Below are 6,105 nucleotides of genomic sequence, written 5' to 3' on the forward strand. Positions count from 1 at the left end.
TTCCCCTTCGGTTGGTTTCATCCTTTATCGAGTCGTCCTTCGGCTACGTCTCTTTGTTCAAGTCTAACTGAGGTTAGCAATTTGGTAAGATTCCCTTTCGGCTGGTTTCTTCCTTTTGGAGTCGTTCTTCGGCTACGTCTCTTTGTTCAAGTCTAATTGAGGTTAGCAATTAGGATCGGATTCCCCTTCGGCTGGTTTCATCCTTTATCGAGTCACCCTTCGGTTGTGTCTCTTTTTGAAGTCTAACCGAGGTTAGCAATTCGGTTAAGATTCCCTTTCGGCTGGTTTCTTCTTTGTTCAAAGTCTAACTGAGGATTAGCAATCTGTCTAAGGTCCACCTTCGGCTGGTATCCTTTGATAATACTCAATATTCTTTGCTGTACCATATAATGCAAATTTTGATGGTACTTTCGGGGTATTCAATCCACTCGCGCCTTAAATGTCGGAAACCCAAGATGTTCGTACATTCAGGTCCAAGAAGATTGAATAGGGGCAGCATCCCATTATTTGTTTGATTAAATTTTTAATTACTCTGAATATTTATTTAAATTTACGATGGGGAAATGGGGTGTTACAAGCCGCATGAAATTTCTAGTACATGTATAACACATACTAACACAGCTGTCTTACATGATGTCAAGACAGATGTTATGACATCTGGAAATAAACCAGATTCATTAGACTGAATTAGATACTTAATTAAAATCGTAGAATGATAAATAACTCATAGAAATATTAACCCACTTCAGTGCAAACAACACCTAATCTGGGGGCTACCAAGCCAGAAAGGAAGTCCACTATAAGCAGCATTAGTTCAAAGTTAAATAGTCCCAATTTACAACTTCTCACTTAATCACTATCCATCGCTACTTCTACCTAGAAGTCGACATCTAGACCTAGGAAGTCGACATCCCACAACTAAATCATCCCAGTGATATCTAACTGTCCTAATCCTAGTGGTTGTATAAAAAATAAACCAATTTAGAAGATCATACTTCCAATACAAGAACTCAAATCTTTTGCTTAAAAGCTTTAAGAGTGAGAACAAAGAGTAGAAACTAGTTAAAATTAAAAAGAATTGTAATTAAAATAAAAAAGAAATAAAAACTTAGCTCTGGATCTGGTAAGGTTAAGGGCTGAGTGTCCATGGTGGGGAAACGCTTCTGGAATGTTAGATCTGACAGCAGCGATGATCAACGAAGGAGGCGTGAGGCTGCATGGTAGGCGTTGCATGGGTTGTGCGCACTGGATTTTGAAGATAAAATTGAGTAAAAAAACAAGGAGACGCTGGGACTCGAACCCTAGTTTTCATGGTAAAACCTCTTCGCTCTGCCACTTGCGCTATGTCTTGAATCATGTTAAAATACTAATCAAAATAGAATAAATATAAAAACTAGAATTTAATGGAGCAAGTCAAACGTGGGGTCCACGAATTTCAGGCGACAACCAATGGGAAGCGGAGAGAGAGCCTGGTATTGTTGACCAGCCCATAACGCAGCGCCATGTGTAGTCAAAGAGTCATCGCTTCTGTTCATCTCCTTCTTCGAATTTCCTGCGGATTCACCCATGGGAATTGCTGCGGATTTACCTGCGAAAAATCCTTCGAACCTCAAAACCTGTAAAAACAATATTAGTAGAAACAAAGAAAAGGCCAGATCCACGTAAAATTGCGCCCTAAATTCAAATATGAGATTATTTTTGTCATTTGATCACTGCATCTATGGATCCGAGAGCCCCTCACGTTTGAGCCCTAACCATGGCCGATGAAGGTTTCGGCCTTAAATCGCTCATGTACTACGTCAAAGCTGTTCTAAATTAATCCAGAAACACATTAGTAGCATCAAATTATATTGAAACACCATGATATAGTAAATACGAAGAAATAAAAAATGAACAAGGTGTATGCACGTGATACTTCATTATGAGTGTTTCAGAACACCTTCTTTGATCAAGGCCTACCTCTTAACGCCTTAAGAGAGTGATGAGATGACTGGTTAGGTTAGAAAACTCCTAAAAATTCTTCTCCATGTGCCCTAGTTTTTGTTGTTATTTTGAAAGCTTGTCTAGGGTTTTGGAGGCTATTTTTTCGTCCCCTTTGAGGCTGAAGATGTTGTGCTTATATAGAGGAGAGAATTAGGGTTGAAATTTGGGAAAGAAATCATAGCATTAGTGAGAAAATTTTGAGAGATATTTGATTGAAAAATAACATGAAATGTTCCTATATTTGGTTCAATCTTATTTCAATCAAAATATTTGATTTACTTGAGCCCCAAGAGTGATTTTATGATTGAGAAAATCAAATCATGCATCAACTTGATTTTGCTTTATTTTTCTTTGATTTAATTTGAATAAAAAATCAAAAATAAATAAAATAAAGATCCAAATTCCTCACTGTGGACCTCCGATTTTTTTTTAATACCGGGCCATACCTCTGATCTGTAGAGATACGTGAACTGACTCTTTTTTGTCGCTTAATGCTTTCGCATTTTTTGAAAATATCACAGAGTCGCCACCGACCTTTTATTTTATCCAATTAAGGAAAGGTTTATAAAAGAAACAGAAAAAAGACCTTTAAGAAATTCTGGGTAAGGGGGTAGGTTATACAAAGGGAAGGTGTTAGCACCCTTTGTATCCATGGTTATCCATGGGCTCTTAAGTTTGCTTAGCTCACTTGTTTTTCGATCACTTTTCAATTGCTCTGAAATTGCTCATATGTGGTTTCAAATACCTTTGTAATTTGAATTTTGTAATGATCCGTGTGTGGATGTATACAAAATGCTTGTTTATCTTTCGAAAGATGTTTTGAAAAGAACGTTAACTTTGTAATAACCCGTGTTTGGATGTATACAAAGTATTGTCTTTTTTTTGAAAGTTTTGAAAAAATCAACAGTGTATGAGAATTTTGTTTGTTTTGATTTGAGCAAGCAAACTAGGAGGTCTACCCTGAGTTGTAAGGTCTTTATCCTATTTCCTTTAAAAATCTATCCTTTCACCGGATATAAAAGCAAGGTTCGATTTTGTACTCAAAACAGTGGAATTTTGACTTTTGATTTTGAAAAGAATGAGAAGGGATTACCTTGAAAGGTGCAAGTGTGATTGTGTTTGTATTCAGATATTTATCTTTGAAGTTAGTGATCTAACGGTTCAATTTTATCTTTGACATACACGCAGTTTATATTTGCTGGAAATTAAAGTGCGGAAATGTAAAGTGCGGAAAGTAAATCTACGCTATTACATCGATTATGCAGGAAACGTAAACTAGCCTATTTACATGAATTTGACATCCTATACATTTATCTAGGAATTTTAAATTGCAAGAAAAATAAAAGGCATGTTTTTTGGATTTTTTATGATTGGTTTTAATTATAATTAATGCATGATTAATTAAATTAAAATGAAGAAAAAGGATGAAAATAGATTTAAACCTAGAAATTAAGTTTAAAATATGTACAAAATATTTGTTAATTAATTTTAAAACAAAACTAATTTTTTTGGAATTTTTGAAATTGATTTAAGTTAATTAAAACATAATTATGTAAATAATTATAAAAATAATTAAAACTTAAAGATAAAATTATTCAAAATATGTACAAAATTAGTTTATAATATATAAACAATATTTAACATAAAGAACAATTTTTTTTTTATGATTTTTTGATTGGTTAGAATAATTAAAAAGCCAATATATAAATATATACTAATTAATTATGCAAAATATTGAAATTATGAAGAAAAAATAAAATATTTTTATTTCAGAAAATAATATATTATTTTAGAAGTCTAAAAATATTTTTTGTGTATTTTTTGGATTTTTAAAACTATTTTTAATTAATTTAACAAAGAAATTAAAATAAAAATAGAAAATAAAAGGAAGCAGTGATCAGATGTGGAAACTTATGATGAGTTATGGTGTGGCTGCGTTTTTGAGGCGTTGGATCAGATTACTAGGAGATCTGATGGTTGAAAAAGTGAGGGAACATGATACACGTGCATTGACCAATCATGTGGGATCATAAAAACTTTGGATAAGTCAGGCTGGCCCCACTATGCGTGCGTGGACGAATAGAAATAAGGGAGGGGGCGCTGAAAATTGACCAGCCAATCAGGGATGCACGCGTGGAAGTCAATAGGTCTTGGTTACTATTCATCATCTTCTTCACAGCTATGGCAACGGTTTTTTAGGGCTTTTGGCAACAGTTTTGATGTCCGATTTCCTCCTTCTTTAAACCTGCAAAAAACGTAAAATAAATACCAAAGGAGGACCCTACCCCCCTAAATTGAGGTCTGGGAATCCATTGGTGAGGTTAGTTTGGACTAAAAGTTCATGGATTTTGAGTTTCGAAGAAACTAAGCTCCACGGCCCAAGAATGGTGAATGATGAATTAGGGACTTAGAGCTTCATGTGATACGTTGGATCTTCTCTATTTCATGTTGGGAACTTATAGAAACTATTAGATTACTTTGAAAAGGATTATAGCATGAGATATTGAAATTGGAAGTTTTAATGGAATATGGAAGAATAGATATGTATGTTCTATGTACAAACAAACAAGACTATTGGTTGGAACCTGTTCAATAATAATTTAGGAGAAGATTGAAGTGTTTATTTGAAGTTGATAGGAGCTTATACAAAGAAAACGAAAATTACAAGTGTTTAGGTATTTTTTTGAGAATTTTGTGTGTTTCTTTGATACCCCCTTGCTATTTTCGTGGTCCCTCTTGCTCTCTTTGTTTGTGAAGTATTCTTGCCTTTATATAAGCCATGGAGTGCTTAGAAAATAAGCTAAGAAGTATTCATGAGCTTTGTTGAATTTTTGACTTTTCAAGCTTAAAATTTAAGCCACCATTGCTTGATCTCCACACCTCTTGACTTATGGGTTTCCTTGCTGCATAATTAAGTCACATGTGGAGGCTTTAGCTTAGAAAATAAGCTATGATTTATCCTTCCCTTTTTTCCATTTTAATTTAATCTTAAATGATAAAATTAAATTAAAAAAATGGAGAAAAATGTTATGGGCTTGGTCTTGGTCGTGGGAGGCCCATAGTAACATGGAAATGATGTTTGAATGCTGAAAACTTGGCCCCATTTGGAAAAAATACATTTTTGAGCAATGTTGATTTCATGCATTTTCCCAAAATTTAGCCAACTTCAACAAGGTGTAAATCCCTCAATTTTTGTCATATGAAGGAGATCTTGCACTTTTTGGAAACCTCAAAGAGTCCTCTAACCAATGTCTTTGGTCTCATGTCAAAATGATTTTTGAAGCTCCTTGTGTGTCCTTTTGAAAAAAGTGTCTTTTTGTTGACTTTGAAAATGACCTGAAATGTCTTTGATCATATTTTTCAAATGGTGAATCCAATGACCATGGGATCAATGGCATTTGAAAGATAATTGAATTTCCTTCAAAACAAGCTTTGGTTTGAATTTTTTGGATGAAGGATGAGAGAGTTATGATCAGTCAAAGTTGAGTTGACTTTTCAGGCAAAAACCCTAATTTTGAATCTTAGGGTTTTGTTGATTTTTGATCTTTCCTTGATGAATTATGATCATCCAATGATCAAATGATGAATCCTTTGACAAAATATGGACTTTGACAAAAAATTTCATTTTTGACTGTCTGTTGACTTTTTTGGTCAAACGGGTCGTCTGTTGACTGTTTGAGCTGCTGACGGTGCGTCTGAGTGAATTGAAGTTTGAAAATTTTTATGATGGTACTTTGAGATATATGGATGTGTATGAAATCCATTTGAGCTCTCAAAAACTTGTTGCTCCTGTAAAACAAGAAAAACCCTGATTAGGGACTGTTTGTGTAGGAGACAGTTAAGCGTACCTGATTTTTGTGCAGTGTTGAGTCTCTGCTAATCGCGTGATATTCAGAAGACTTCTAGAACAAAAATCTTGGAATTTTGAATTGTGAAAGATTGATTTGATTGATGGTACAAAACACTGAGAATTGTACTGCCAGCAGTTTGGCTGTCGACTGACTGTTCAGGTATTGATGTAGCAGTTAGAGTGAAAAATCAACAGTCAAAGTTAATTTTCTTTTTTGTTGTTTTTTTTTGTTTTTGTTTTATGTAAAAAATGAAAGTTTATTTACATGACTT

This window comes from Vicia villosa, unplaced genomic scaffold (genome assembly GCF_029867415.1).
Source record: "Vicia villosa cultivar HV-30 ecotype Madison, WI unplaced genomic scaffold, Vvil1.0 ctg.002903F_1_1, whole genome shotgun sequence".
NCBI lineage: Eukaryota > Viridiplantae > Streptophyta > Magnoliopsida > Fabales > Fabaceae > Vicia > Vicia villosa.